This window comes from Quercus lobata, chromosome 9 (assembly GCF_001633185.2).
Source record: "Quercus lobata isolate SW786 chromosome 9, ValleyOak3.0 Primary Assembly, whole genome shotgun sequence".
NCBI lineage: Eukaryota > Viridiplantae > Streptophyta > Magnoliopsida > Fagales > Fagaceae > Quercus > Quercus lobata.
Window position 1 is genome coordinate 47,179,674 of NC_044912.1, and position 17,202 is coordinate 47,196,875.

The following is a 17,202-nucleotide window of genomic DNA, read 5'->3' on the forward strand; positions in this document are numbered from 1 at the left end:
GAATTGACATTTCAACAATTGTGAAAATATTGTGACGACAACAAGATTTCTTAATATTTTCACAAGAGAAATACTATGTATACAACATTTTCATTACAAATCATAAGTCGTAGATTATTACAAGTTATTATTAGTACCTAAGATTTATTATTAGTGGGTAAAAAAGTAATTTCATTGATAAGTTTAAATTAGAATAACAATTTACTTCCCAAGATTTATTATAAAAATATTATGAATGTAACACTTTTTTCTTTTTTTATAATACCTTTATTTTTTGTTGTGATTGGATTCTAGTATGATATTTTATTATTTTATAAAAATTAACATCTCATGTTCTCAACATTTACGAAAATATTGTAAAAAATTGTTGTAATAATATTTTATTATTATTATATATGCAAGTTCAGCGTAACTGTTGATAATGGATATTGAAAAAAACCGAAGTAATGTAGCGCAAGCACTATAATAAAATAAAAAAGAAAAAGAAAAAAAGAATGGATCACTGTAGATAAAACCAGTACTATAGAGAAGGAAAACAGTGGATCTAAGAGCATCCACATTAGTGGATGTATAGTCTTCTAAAATACAAAAACCTACTCATTTTACACATTTTGGCCAAAAAACCTCCCCCATCAGCTCATGTAAACCTGTGTAAAATCATCTAAAAATTTCCATGAGCTACAGTAACCGTGCATATATACACGGTTACTGTAGCTCGTCTATACATTATTATAATAATTTCTAATTTCGCTCGTTTTTTTCTCTCTCTTCTCCATCTGCACAACCAACACCACCATCATCATCAACTGCTTCTTCCTCTTATACACACACTCCCACAATCAAAATCAAAAATCAACCACAAAAATAAAAAATCAACCATAAAATCAACAACAAAATCACCCAGAAACACCACAAAACCAAACACACCCACACACGGACACACCAACGGAGACAGAGAGAGTGGATCGGAGTTCTTCTCGCCAGATCGGCGTGCTTGGATCGGCGTTCTTCTCGCCGTGCTTGGATCGGAGACAGAGAGAGTGGATCGGCGCTTGTGGCGGATCGGCGTGCTTGGATCGGCGTTCTTCTCGTCGTGCTTGGATCGGAGACAGAGAGAGTGGATCAAAAGTTCTTCTCGGCGCCATGCTCCCTGCTTGGATCGGAGACAGAGAGAGTGGATCGGAGTTCTTCTCGGCGCCGTGCTCCCTGCTTGGATCGAAAGTTCAGAATGTTTGGATTAGAGAGGAGTGAAAATCTTGGAATAGAGAGGAGTTTCACAGAAACTCTAGAACAGTCTCGTGAGTGGAGAGTGGAGAGAGAAAGAAATCAGAAAGAAAATTGGTATGGAGAGATAGAAGAGAAAGCGCCGGTATGGAGAGGGAGAGACCGGGTAGAGAGAAAGAAATCAGAAAATGGGTATGGAGAGATAGAAGAGAGAGAGAAAGATATCAGAAAATGGGTAAATATGATAGAGAGAGAGAGAGAGAGAAAGCGTGTATAAAAAAACGGGTAAAAGGGTTAGGTGAAAAATAATAAAATAATTAAGGAAATTGATTATTTAAATAAGAGAAGTGATAGAATAGATGAATTGATGTGGGTGTTTTGTAAAAATGATAGTGTAAAATAGAAAAAGTAGGTTTTTGGTGTAAAATAGACGGAATATTTTAGACGAGCTGATGTGAATGCTCTAATGGTGGGGTAAATATAAAAGAAAAACAGAAGAAGAAAGAGACATGTCGGAAGGTGCTATTTACAAACACCAATCCATCCTTATTTACAAAAATACCAATTTGGCTTTACGTTTTTTTGGCTAAGCAATTTGTCTTTACCCTTTTAAAACCAATTACATTAGATTCATATTTTAAAAATAATTATAAAAAAAGAAAGACAGAAAATTCAGCAGATAATTGTTGTATGGAAACAGCTTATGAAGATTTCAGTATAAAAAAGAGATGATTTTCGGCAAGATAAATAACGAGAAATTAAATAAATAGGTAGATAGACATGGAACTTAAATAAGGAGGAAATATCATATTATTAAAGCATACCTCAGTTGACATATTGTTTGCGTAGCACTACTGCACTAGCAGCCAAGGGAAAGGTTGGAGTTCCGGACCGAGATGCAATCTGTGGGAAAAGAAACAAAGGAAAAAGATGAGAGAGGGCTTTTGAGATTGTGAGATACTATAAAGTATAAAGACCACTGCAACTATTACGTCATTCCGCGACCTTTCGTCACATCTTCTCCGTGACCTTTCGTCACATCTTATCCTCTCTTTTTTTTATCTTCTCCGTGACCTTTCGTCACAGCTTATCCTCTCTCTTTTTTATTTATTTTTTTTAACCAACTTCACCCAGCCAGCACTCTGAACTCTTAAGGTTAGGTATAGCTAATATGATCCACTTCTAGATCTTGCTAATAACACGATGAAGGTATAGTTTTTTGTTGAAATTTTTTTACTGAAACTATTTTAAAGTATACTTATCATTTGAAAAAGTGAAATTTTTTTTTTTGAAAAGTGATACATAAAAATTAAAAGCAAAAAACTGAGCTTATAAGCTAATGTATTGTTTACAATTAACATTGTTCCCCTCTTTTTAATTTTAATTTTTAATAATTTTATAATTTGAAGTATTTGAACTAATTAAGTTACATAACTCTTAATTTAATTTGAAAAACAAATAGTCTTGTATTGATAATATGATTGAAAAATAGATACTTTAAAAATTAAATTAAATTACAAACCTTTAGACATAAAAGGAGGAAGTAGGCAAATAATTGATAATAGCAAAATAAATTAAGTTTTTAGGAATCTATTATGAATGTGAGGAGTTCATATGATGAAGAGTTTTTTTTAGGAGAACATAACTGTTTTAATATGAAAACCTAGCAATATCAGCTAAGATAACAAGAAGTAAAGGTGGTGGAACATCCTCCATCTACACAATAAAATCTAAAATACATAAAGCATGTCGAGCTAAATTATGAGTAACCTTATTATCTTCTCTCTTAACATGAGTGTAATGTAATTGATTAAAAAACCTAGCATTAAGTCTAATATCCTCAATTAACAAGCCATTTGAAGACAAGAAAATAGTGTCATTGAAGAGGGCATTCACCAAGACTGGTGAATTGGACTCAAGGACAACACGAGTAAATCCCATGTCCAAGGCAAATTGTAGTATTGTTGATGCTATCATTGCTTCAATCTCCAATGGGGTATAGGCCTGAGGTAATTGCTTAGAGAGTGAACCCAATACCGAGCCAAGGTTTTCTCAAATCACCACCCCAATGCCCGATTTTTTCTTGTCGGCAAAAATGGCTCCATCACAGTTTATCTTCACCACTCCCTGCATTGGATGCTGCCACCGAGACCATGTTGAAGAGGGAGCAGAACTCATAGGTGGTGCCTTAAACTCAGCAAGGTGCTCTTTTACCAGTGAAGCAATCGAGTGTGGGCTGCTGCTGGGTTTGTTCAATCGAATCTGATTTCGTTGGGTCCAAACTAACCATGCCATGACCGAGAATAACTCCAGGTGATGCTGGTTTGTGATGAGCCATGATAGAAGCTCCTTGAAGTCAATGAAGGTATTTGTTCGACGGCAGTTCCAAAGTGAGTTATCTTCCCATACCACATCCAGTTCGGTACAGGACCAGAGAGCATGGATTGTTGATTTGGGTGCAAGCTTACACCGGTCACAAACTGAATTGTCGCTTATGGTTCGGCGCAGCAAGTTTTCTTTAGTTGGCAATGAGTTTCGACAGGTCCTCCATTTCAGATTTTTAATCTTGTTTGGACCTGCAAAGACCAGATTCCTCGCCCAAGTGATCTATCCCACTCCAATTGTTCTTCATTGATCTCGGCTTCCTCCTCAGCTTTCAAGAACCGGTATCCGGACTTACTTGTGTATGACCTGTTATGAGTGAAAGGCCAAAATAAGCTATCCTCTACTTCTTGCCGTGACAATAGTATGGTTTTGACTAAATCTGCCTCTTCAGGAATAAAGATGCCATCAATCAATTCATGATTCCGTTGTCTTGTTGTTTCGTCTATGAGAACATCAACCTTAGCACCTGCCATAGAATCAATAATAGGGGATAGTACCTGTGGTGATTTTTTCCTTGGTAGCCAAAAATTCTGCCAAATGCTCACTGATTTTCCATTCCCAATCCTCCATCAGCGTCCTTTAAGCTACACATCCCTCCCATGTAATATGCTAGTCCATGCGTGAGAACCTGCATGTGAATTTTTAGCTTCTATTATTGAGCAAGTTGGGAAGGAGTGAGCTTTGAAGACTTTATAAAACAAGGAGTCTAAATTATGCAGAAGCCTCCAAGCTTGTTTTGCCAATAAGGAATCATTGAACCTGACCATATCTCTAAATCCCATGCCTCCCTCCCCTTTAGCTTTTGTTAGTTCATCCCATCTTGGATTGTATAAAATTGAATTCTTCAAGATCCAAATTCCAGCTTTTTATTTATTTATTTTATATATTATAATTTCTAGCATAATTTAAGTATATATGTGTGTGGCTATTTTCTGGAGATTTGAACTCCAGCCCTTGCCCCTCACACCCCATAAGCATTTATAATTGTGGAGTGATCACCGCACCAAGGATGCGCAGTGGTCCATATTCCTCTTTTTAATTTGAAAATTTGATTATTCAAGATTTAGATTCTATTTATTCTCTCTCATATTTATTCTGGAAAAATGCCCTGACACTCTCTAGACTATGGGATTGTTGTCATGACACTCCATGAACTTTTATTTCAGCCAACTTAATCCCCCAACTTCACACCTTAGCCAAATCACTATATCTGCTAGTCTCCGGTTAATAAACTAACATTTAACTCACATGTAATGCAAAAAAAAAAAAAAAAAAAAAAAAAAAGCCAGGCCCAGATGAACCAATTGAGAGGAAAGAGAAACTTAGGACTCAGTTTTAAGAGAGAGAGAGAGAGAGGATCAAACGAAACCTGCTGTCTGTGGTCTTGCCGGAGCTAATGTCCCATCACCGATTGCACCACTCGTGATTTCAACTGTGCAGTTCGTTTTCTGTCGTTCAACTGCACAAAATCACTAGGTTCAACTATATATTGTTTAAATTGATAGTTTAAGGTTCTTTTAAATGACTGTTGTGGTGAGAAATCTTTGTTTCTTTTGCGTTGAAGTGATTATATTGGACTTCAAATTATTGCAGCATCATGGAGCTTCTTGTAGGTTATTATCTTAATATATATTATTTGATTTGCTTCAACAAGCCATTCAAATCTGGGACCTTAATAAATTTAAGCTTTTTAATGTTTTCATAATTCGGTGATATAATTTACTTTTGTTTCTAAATATGTATGTCTTGTTGTGAAAGGGATGACACTTTTTAGACTTAAACCATTGCCGTTCAAAGTCGGATAGTCACAGAATGCCTTTCAACGAAGAAATTGATAAGATATGCAAGAATTTGATAAGAGTCTTGGAAAGTTTTATGCATGATCCTCTAGACCAAGACCTAAGGCTAAGGACCTCTATCATAAAAAGGCCCCAAAATTTGTAGAATGCTAGTTTTTTTTTTAAGTAATGTTAGTGACACAAATTTTTTCACAAATACTGTTATTAGATTAATGTCACTTTCATATGAAGTCACTATTAACACCATATTTGTTAGCATTGATTAATACAACTACTAATAAGTGTTTTTTTTTTTTTTTTAAATGGATGCATTACTTATATAATTTTATACATTGTTATAGTTGTTTTTGCATAAAAAATTTTTCAAAATAAAAAATGGTAAAAAAAATTGAAAAAAAAAATGTTAGCAAAATTTAAATAAAAAAATTTAATTAGTAATTTTAAATCTCAAATGCATGAAAAATGGTTTTTAAATACAAAATTAAAATCTAGAAAGTTAATTACAGTAAATGTTATTTAATTGATATTAAATATTTTAAAAAATAACTTGAATCGCCTTAGGCCTCAATCTAGATCAAGCTGCCTTAGTTTTATGTCATGTTACCCACCTCGTCTTTCTCTTGTAAGCCATGTTGGAGCATTTTAATATTAAATAATTAAAATGAATGAATGTTATAACATAAATGTAAAGATGTGGGAGTGAATATGGAAGATAAGGAGTTAGTGAAAATGTTTAATCCTACATTGAAAAGGAGAGAGTTTATTTTATTCTTTTTAATTGTGGTGATTAATGGGCTAACATGAATTATCTTAGAAATTGGGCTAGATACGTGCGAAAGGGGGAGGTGAAAGGTAGAGGTAATAAATTGGGTAGTGATTTATCCAATACCGTTTAGTCTTTGAATACATTAAATATCAATGTGAATGCTCCTAGATTGGTCTTTGAACACACTAAATAATACAATTGATTCTTTGTTTTTATTAGTTTTTGCTATTTTCCAAATGTAGGTAAGAACTTTTTGAAGCCTCCTTAATGAGTGTACAAGGATACCTATCAACATAAATCTATCTCAATTTAAGGTCACACCATTTTCTGACCATCCAAATAACAACAACATACAACAAAGGTGAAAGTTCGGATTTGTGCAAATACACACGTGCTTGTTTAGGCCCCCAAATTAAAATTACAGCTAGATAGCTTTTACTCTAACTTATACTAAGTGCGGAACAAGAGTAAAGAAGCGCAAACAACCGTTATCACTACCCTAAGCCATATTCATCAATTATCAACAATAAAAGGAAAGCTTAAGAGTAGGGAAGCGAGATGCAAACACAAGATAACACATCAAAGAGGAAACCGAAGAACTCGGCGAAAAACCTCTCCGCGACCCTCCAAGTCGAAATCGATTCACTAGAGAATAAAGTTGGAGTACATGAATAACAAAAGACCCTCCAAGCCTAGTCTACCCCATATACTTGAGCCCCCCAAGCTTCTGCTACTAATTGGCTTCTCGAAACCTTGTCTTCTTCACCTTTCAGAAATCCCACAATTCAGCCCGATTGCATCCATCAATGAATGGCTCCTTCCAATGTTTCCTAACAACACCAAAATCTCACTTGATACTCAGAATGGATGTGGTAAGTGTTTGGGCTATCAACCTCTCAACGATATAGAGATGGAAAGGTAGGTGTTAAGGAAAATCACAAAAAAATGTGTAGATGATTGTGAGTATAACATCTTTAACTCTCAAGTGTATTTTCTAAGGTTTTCTTTCTAAAAAGCACTCCTTACAATTTGTGGGTAATTATGGTATATATAGTGTGGATAAAGACTTGGTAGAGCAAAACACAACTTTTTTGACAAACAGAAAGTTTCGCGAGTATTTCGTGGGTTGGCCTTAACCGCGAGACACTCGCAAAAACCTCTAAGCTAGCATGACTCTTCATCTTCCAGGCATGTGCTCTACACGTGGCTCTTTCGTGAGTAAGTTTCTCATAAGACACTCATGAAATTCACTTGTTCATCCTTTGAAGCTTGAGGTCTTTACACTCTCTCACACTCATCCCTTACAATTAAAAATTCACATACATACAGGGAAATATGATTGAAGAAATTACAATCAAAGTTGGCATGAAATTAAAACCAACATAAAATAGTTGTAAATTACAACTTTACAATAGGAATCAATAAATTTGGACAAGGATTTTCATTTCTCTTTGACTTTTTTTTTTTTTCCTTAAATTTTTATATTATAAAAGTCATATTTTGGTGACTATTTTTGTAATTACAACTTATCATCTTAATAAGTAACAAAAAATTAAAATTTTGTTTCTGGTGTTTCTTTACTAGCATAGGAATAAGGATAATAGCTAAAGGAAAAGGTTTCTCTTTAAAATGCTTCTCCTCTCCATTCATGCAATTAATAAGGCTAAATAGCTTGCCAATTAGCTATTATGTTGAACTTGGACGTTCTAAAGTTATATTGTGTATTGAGAGTCTTTCCTAAGAAAGAAGCTGAGTTTTGAAAATCAATTCTTAATTTAGGTGAGCCTCATGGGAGTATCTGAATTGTAGTGGCAAACCAAATACTTGAACTTCCAAAATTAGTGGTGACCATAAAGTGCTATTGCCTACTCAATAATTTGTAATCAAAAATAAAAATTTGGAAATGTACAAATCAGGCATGGTATTCTTGGCATACATGGTGCATGATGTACAAATCAAAATTTCCCAGAATCTGTACAAAATATAACATGCTTATTTATTTATCTTGCCTAATGCATAATAAATATTTTATAGATTTTTATTATTTTTTATTGATAAGTCCTAATGCATAATATTTGTTTTTGACTTGCTAATGCAAATGTAGACCCTAGAATAAAAATTCTCATAAAATTCCTTACTCTCTTCCTGTGTAGTTTTAATAGGAAATAGAATATAAAAATTCTAGTACCACAAAAAAATACATAATTTTTGCCACTACTCTTCATGTGGTTGATTGTGATTAGAGAGGAAAAAAAAAATGGTCCACGTGAAAGGGACAAGAAGCCAGTCACAATCTATCACATAGAAAAATTGTGGTAAAAGTTGTGAATTTATTTGTGAGAATAGAATAAATCAATAGAAAATTGATCTAACAATTTTTGTCCTTTCTCCCTGCAACCAATTTGAATCTGATAAAAACCAGAACTCCCAAATAACAATTAAAGTTTCTGATAAATTTTCAAATAAAATTATTATTGTTAAACATGCAGTCTTATATAGAATTACAGAACTCAAAGGATAATTAAACGGATATAGATCATAAGCACTACGCTTATCTAATCCAATTCCAACACTAACACACTCAAAGAGACTTCCTAATGATAAGGATAAACCCTTATTCAAAACAGTAACAACTAAAAACAAAAGATACTTAATAGATTATTTTACTATTCAGCTTATTTTTTGTACTATTTATGGGTCTTTTTGTACTTTTTGGTACTATTCATGGGTCTTACTGTATTATTTCAACTAACATTTACCTTTATTTACAGTACTTTCAGCAAAAAGTTTTCAGTTTCAGCAAAATAAGCGAATCCCAATCAGACGCTTAATGTTTATAAAAATTTATAAAAAAATTTAAATTTAATCATCCTCCTTCATTGTCTTGTAAAGTAGATCACATAAAAGATTTGCAAATATTTTAACTGTATGACAATAGTAATTTTAAATGAAGAATTTTAAAATGGTTTCTTTTGAAACAATAATTAATAGAACAAATAATTTTGGTACTTAAATCATTAATTTCAATGTTTTTTTAATAGATAGTTTCATTGTTAGTTTGATAGAGACATAGAGTAATTAGGGTGTGGCTTACTTCTAGTACTTTTTTTTTTAAAAGGACATGTCCTTTTGTTTTATATATACAATAACAAGTGGTAATGAGTGTTAATCTTCATCTTTTATTTAGTTAGTAAATGATATAGCAGTTTCTCATTAAAACAAAAATAGATTCCAGTTAAAAAAAAGTACTGGAGGTAAACCAAACCTGAGTAATTAAATAGCCAGATTGAATTGTTTTGTTTTAGTAGGTAAAAGAAGGTATTTTTTGATATATTTATCTACATACTTCCTACTTCCTATTACAATTTTTGTTATTTTGATACTATGAAATTTTCTAATGTTTTATCAAAATTTATTCATTATGGAAATATATTGAAAAGGCACAATTTTTTTCTTTTAATGGGAATATGGTGTTGTTTAATAAATTTCTCATTGAAGTTTGTCTTTGTACTTGAGTTAAATTCTAGAATTCTCTGAGAATTTTGAAATCGAGAGTAACTTTAATTAGGTTGAAAGTAGTTTAAAAATATGAGAAAAGTTATCGAAGGCTTTAATGGCTTGGTATAGGAAATATTTTTATAAATTTTTTATGGGAAAAGAAAAAATAACTAATTTTTTTGACAATTTTTTTATGCAAGTGTTAACAGGACCCTTAACATATAAGCGAAATAGAAGTTTTAAAAATTGTACGGATACTTGATATAAAATTTGAGTAGATTGACAATATAATTTAAGAAAAACAAAAAATTAATGTTGATTAGCTTAATTGTTGAACTTTCACTTTAGTTATGTATAGACTAATAATATTCCTTGCAATTTTTTTTTAATTGAAAAAAAATATATAGAAGAGGGTGACCAAAATGATATCAATAGAGTAGATAAACCACATTTCACAACTGATTATCGCAAATAACTTAAAATTCATTAAAAATAATAGTAAAATATAATAGCAAGAAAGTCAATTTCGTAAATGAAAGAATTTTAATAATTAAAAATTTACTAAACTAAATGTAAATAATTTTTGAAAAAACACTATAGATACTATAAATTTTACTGCATAATATTTATTAACTGATGTAATATGGATAATGTTTCAGTTTGGCCGAAATGGCTTAAAAATCTTGTACCGATATATAATTTGGAAAGGTAAGCCCCCTATTCCACCTTCAATGAAATTTCGGCCCATTTTGGAATGTTTTGATTAATACCGGTCGAAATTAAAGATTCAGTTGGAATGAGATTTGGGGTTTGAAAGTTTTTTCATCAAACTTGAAAGAATTTTTCTGGCCCTGAAATATCAACCGTGGATCACAGTAGAAAATAACAGTATAATAGAGAAGGAAAACAATTGATCTAATGGTGGGGTAAAAAAACGGACGAAGAAAGAGACAAGAGGAGAGAGAGTTGTAGAGAGAATGGTGAGAGAGAAAAGTAGTGAAGTATATGAGAGGAGAGAGGAGAAATTGAGAGATAGTCACTTGGGGAATGGGGACAAAAAAGACAGAAAATTCAGCAAATAATTGTTGTATGAAACTGCTTATAAAGATTTATGTCTGTTTAAATTGAGGGGAAGTAGAGTCGAATTGGTTGAAAATTAACCTAATTTCTTACTAAATTTGCTATACTCTACTCTACTCTCTCTTACTTTCCTCCATCCCCTAAATCCAAACAAGTCATTAGTATTTAAAAAAAAATAAAAAAGATTTTCGGGCAAGATAAATAACTAGAAATTAAATAAATAGGTAGATAGACATGGAACTTAAATAACGAGGAAATATTATATTATGAAAGCATACCTCAATTCTTTTTGACATATTGTTTGTGTAGCTAGCATTAGCACTAGCAGCCGAAGGCGTGATAGGACCGAAATGCGATTTGCGAAGAAAAAAAAAAAAAAAAAAAAAAAAAAAAAAAAAAAAAAAAAAAAGAGATTAACAGAAACCGTGAGATTGTGAGATTCTATAATAAAATATAAAGACCACTGCAATATGTACACAGGAGAAGAATGGGTAATAGTTGCAGCTATAGGTCCACTTAAAAAAAAAAAAAAAAAAAAACTTTTTTGTTGTTTAAAGCTAACATTGTCCTCACACCACCACCCCCCCCCCTTTTTTTTATTTTTATTTTTTAATAATTTGATAATTTGGAGTATTTGATTTGATTTGATTTTTTTTTTTTTTTTTTTTTTTTGGGTTAAAAGGATTTGCATTAAACAAAGACCAAGTAAAAAAAGGGGTTTCATGCACAGGCCAGCTAAATCAAACTCTAAAACATTTGCTATATCCACAAGGGGACTTTCAAATAAACTAATTTCTTTCTCTCCCATCCTAGCTAATTTATCAGCACTTCTATTAACTTCTCGTAAATAGTGGCTAAACTGAATTTGGGGAGTTAAAAGCCTATCATCCACCATAGAAGATATATAATTATTAGTGCAGCTCAAAGAAGACAAGACATCAATAATAGATATAGCATCTAATTAAGTTACATCTATTATGTAGAGCCCAATGTTTAAACTATGTATATCAATTAGAAGCAATGAGAAATGCTTACTAATTAAGTACATAATTCTTGATTTAATTTGAAAAAAAATAGTCTTGCATTGATGATATGATTGAAAAATAGATACTCTCTCTCTCTCTCTCTCTCTCTCTCTCTCTCTCTCTCTATATATATATATATATATAAAGCCAAAACTCAGAGAAAATCAAATTTGAATCTAATTGTACGCCATGGGAGTTATTTAATTTTAAATTTTTGTGCCAAGTAAATTATTGAGTGTAAAAATCGAAAAGTTCAAATCCAATTAAATTCTAAATTGGAGTACAATTCTATGCTGCGTATCCACCTAAAGATGTAAACTAGTACTATGTATAATTTCAACATCTTTTATAAAAAAAATGTATAATGCGAGGGTACATACTAGTAAAATTAACTTAAATTATAAACCTTTAAACTTAAAAGGAGGCAATAGGCAAATAATTGATAATAGCAAAATAAATTAAGTTTTTGGGAATCAGTTATCAAATGGAATAAATTATGAATGTGAGTTCATATGTTGGAAGAGTTGGATTGCGTAAAATTCAATTCTTCATGATCCAAATTCCACTTTTTCTTTTTCTTTCAAAGCAAATCTAAATAAGGAACATTTATATTCCCATTTTTAATTTGGAATTTTTTTTTTGGAGGAACAAACACACACAAGGGAGAGGGAATACTCTCTTAAGCAATGTGGGACAATTACCCATTCTTTTTTTAGAAAGTTTTATGCATGATTCTCTCTAGACCAAGACCTAAGGCTAAAAGCATTAGCATCAGGTGTGCCAAATGCCAAATATTTGACATTTGGCGCACCAAACACCAAAAAAACTCTCACATGAGATGTTTCAAAATATTTGGCATGGATGAACAGTATCGTTCCAAATTTAGAATGATGCAGATAAAAATGCTAAAAAAAACTATAATTCATTTTCTCTCTCCTCTTTATGACTTTTTTCTTCCTCACTCTTTTATCTTCTATCACTCTCTCTTTGTTTTTTCTCCTTTCTTCTTCTTTCATCTCAGCCTCTCTCTTTCTTTCTTTTTTCCTATCACTCTCTCTCTCTCTCTCTCTTTTGTCTTTCTTCTTAGACCGTCTCTCACTTTCTTTCTTTCTTCTCTTTTCTTCTTTCTACTCTCTCTCTCTAAGTGTCCCTCGACGAAGACTCACCACTATCTCTCTCTCTCTCTCTCTCTCTCCTCGTCGTGGAGATCGATCGTTGTCATTGTGATTATGGGTAGGGGTGACAATTCATGTTCATATATCGGGTTTGTGTTGTGTCAACTTATGAGTATCTAACTGTATGAGTTAACACTAATTCGACATGTTTATTAAATGGGTCAAGATTCATCAGCTCTAACACAACTCATTTATTAAACGAGCCAGTCGATACGACTTATTTATCAGATTTTATCAAAATGAAAAAAAAAAATTATGGAAAAACAAACAAATATTTGTAATATAAAATTTAGAATTAAAAAGTAACTGCATCACAAATAATCATTCAAAACTAAAGCATATCTTAATATCACAAATAATCAATCATAATATGTCAAAAAAAAAAAAAATACAGCAACTAGTAAGTTCATATACCTAGGGTTTGAAGGGTATATTGGTAAAATGTTATTTAATTAAACAGGTAAATCAGGTCAAATGGGTTCCATCGGTTGAACACTAACCCAACTAGTTTATTAAATGGGTCATACACGTTAACTTGAATATGACACAAATTCATTAAGCCTCAACCCAAAACTTGCTTATTTCGTGTCGTGTCAGGTTCATGTTTCGTATCCAATTTTGCTACCCTTAATTGTGGGTGGTGGTGGATCACATTTGATTATGGGTGAGTTGGTAGAGAAAGAGAAAATTGAATAAATAAATGAATAGAACATGAAATTAGAACATGTGATATAGAGTGTATTGTCAAATGCTATATTAAAGTAGAAAAGGTTTTTGGTGTATGAAAATAGATTTTTTTTTTTTTTTTTTTAAGAGACTTGATGCTAGTGCTCTAAGGACCTCTATCATAAAAAGGCCCCAAAATTTGTGGAATGCTAGTTTTTTTTTTTTCTTTTTTTTTTTTTCATTAAAGTAATGGTAGGGACACAAAATTTTCCACTAATTTTTCATAACTACTGTGATTAGATTAAAGTTACTTTCATATGAACTCACTATTTACAACATATTTATTAATACTAATCATAGAATTGTACATGTTGTTATAGTTGTTTTTGCATAAAAAATTTTTTCAAAATTTAAAATTAAAAAAAAAAATGTTAGCAAAACCTAAACAAAATAATTTAATTAGTAATTTTAAATCTCAAAGGCATGAAAAATGGTTTTTAAATACAACATTATACTCTAGAAAGTTAATTAAATGTTATTTCCCTCTCCCTTGTGTGTGTGTGTTTGTTTCTCTAAAAAAAAAAATCCATGGTTCTAATCCCCCCCTTCCATTGTGACTATTGAATTATCCACAAAAAAAAAAAAAAAAAAAAAAAAAAGGTTGAAATTTCTCCTTCGTAAAAAAAATCCTGCTAGCTTACTAATCTTTCCCTATTTCCAAAAGTTAAAAAATGTTGTGATCTCCCTCCTTACAGTTATTCTGATGCCTTCGTGATATTTCCCTCATAGAATGCGTAAATAATATTAGTCCTGTAGTCATGCAATAGAACCTGACGTTAGGTTTAGATGATTTGAAGCTTTTACTTGTTGGCAAATTAGTTTTAGTTACAAGATGCAATTATGTTGGTAGATAATAAGGTTAATAAGATGAATTTGTTTGATTATATGTGCTTAGAAAGGTTATCCTTTCTGTGCTTTTGATCTCTTTGAGAAGCATCGAACCCTTGTCATGTATCTTTGTTATTGGATGATGCTACTTGTGACATAGAAGGATATGTTAATGGTAGTTGTTCTCTAAAATAATAAATTTTCACTTTTTGTTAAGGTAAAATTTTGTGGAGAGATGCTGCATTGTCAATATACTGCTTATGTTTGGAGTATAAACGAGAGAAAATTTGGTTCAAATCAGCATAATGTCTAGTACCCGCATCAATTCCCCTAGGTGGGAGAGACTTGGTCTTTTGGAGTATAGCTATAGGTAGTACTCTAGGGTCAATTAGCATTGAGCAATCCTCCACCATCCAACCAGAAGGTCATTGGATGGAGTTGAGGAGGGCGCAGGCTTACGCACAAGTAATGGGTTGGGTTTTATTTCTTCTTCCTTTAAAAATGGGTTAGGTTAGGGTAATGGGTTGGGCATTTAATGTGTCAGGTTGATTGAGGGACTGATTTGGGCTGGGCTTGAGCGTTGTTTACCTTTCAAATGAGTTGATTTAAAGGCTTGTGGACATTGGGCCTTTGGGTACAAATCATGCTTTTGTCTTCTTCTTTTCTTGGGTCACTCTTGGCTACAAGGTCGAAGGTTTGATGGGTTTGATGGCAATGGTGGGGCTCACGGCAGGGGCTTGGGCTATGGATTTCGTAGATGGTGGCAGGATGGGTTCTTGATGGAGGTTGAGCTCTAGTGATGGGTTGGAGCAAGGTGATAACTGTGGATTTTGTGCAATTTGAGTCATAGTTTTAGGTGTTGGCTGACTGTGGGGTGAGAGTTTGTGGTGTTTTGATCACTGTGGGTGGTTGGATTTGGGCAGATTGGGTGATTCAAGGTTTGTGGGTATGGATGCAAATTGGTTAATATTGTTGGTGCCAGTGATGGTGTCTTGGATAATGGTGTGGAAAAACAAGATTGTGATGGATTGAGGTTTGCTCTGATACTAAATCTGATGCAGCTGGTAGATACACAAATAGAAAATAAAGGGAAACAAGGGAAATGGGCACAAACTCTAGGCTTCAACTACCAAGGACTGCTTGGAATCACCACCAAGCTATAGAGGAAACTCAACTGAGTATTTTTTATCCATTGAATCATTCAAAATTCAACGTCCCAAATATTTACTGGAACATCTTTTAATAGGGTTTTCAAGCTTACATCAACAAGGAACGTTATAATCATGCCATGAATACAATCCCATAAAATCCTCGATCAAAATAAAATCAAAATTATTCAAATTTCAAATAAGCACAAATTTGGTTTAAATCAGCATAATATTTGGTGTCCGCACTACGGAACCTCTTTTGTTCATATATCATCTTCATTTGAGGCCTTTTTTTTCTTGTTTCTGTACATCTTGAAATCTTTAACATTGTTAAAATGAAAAATTTTCTGATTACCAAACTATTATTTTCTTTAATGAAGGCCTTTTTGAAGCATTATTAATGCTGTTTATGTTTAGATTTCTATAAAAGATAATGATATCTTTGAATGAGTATTAATTAGTCATCTACTGAATAAGATGCTCAAAGTTCTAGATGCTTGAAGAAAAGAAGGCATCTACAGAATAATATTGGTCAATGTTGTTAAAAGCGCCTTGGTGCAAGTGTGCAGAGGGTGAAACTCTAGGAGTGAAGCACTTGTGTTGCCTGAATGAAGCACGTAAGGTGCACTGGGAAAGTTCAACTTTCAAAGTATATGAATCAATTACAATTAACCGTTGGATCATAAAATTAGTTATTGGATTATAAAGAACACTATTCTTAGGCTGTGCTAACTACAAACAAAAAAATTTCTTATTATATATATCAAAACCTACAGGATAAGATTTAGAAGAAAATAAAAGTTTGTTGGTTAGCAGATAACTCTTTAAAGTGATTTACTTGCAAACCTCAAGGGATTTTTTTTGTATTATTACCCAAAATATATTGCTATTTTATCATTTTTTTTTTTTTTTGAAAGGACTATTTTATCTTTGAATTAAATGTTATGAATATTTCTCTAGACTTTAGATTATATATTAAAAAATGTACACTTTAATTGAATCAGGCATGCCCCTGCGCTTTGCATTTTCTGTCTAGGCTTTAGGAGGCATTTGCATTTAAATGCACCTGGAACTTTTAACACTGAGAATGGCTGGAAGTCAATGATTTCAAATTTGTAGATTCTGAAAGCTTGGAAAAGCCGTGGCTCACTCTTGAGATATTAATTTGTTTTGTGAAAAAGGTTAGCGAAGTCCTGCAGACCCTGGAACAATGAGATGATTTTTTATAGCAGTCAATCATTTAGCTTTTCCACTATATGAATAGAAGAGCAGGAAAATCAGTGGCATTGTCTTTTCAAAGTCCCCATACACATAAGAAGATGTTAGTGCTTTGAATCTTTTAATCCACTATCATTATAAAAATTGTTGTCCTTGACAATTATGTTGGATATTTTCCCTGATAATATTTCCTAATAGATAATTGAAGAACAAAAATATTAATATTGTTTCCCTCTCTCTCTCTCTCCCCTCCAGCAAATGAATTCTGACCTTGAAATGGGTACCTTAATTGTTATGATCTCTTTGATTTGATAATTTGATTTTTCGAGC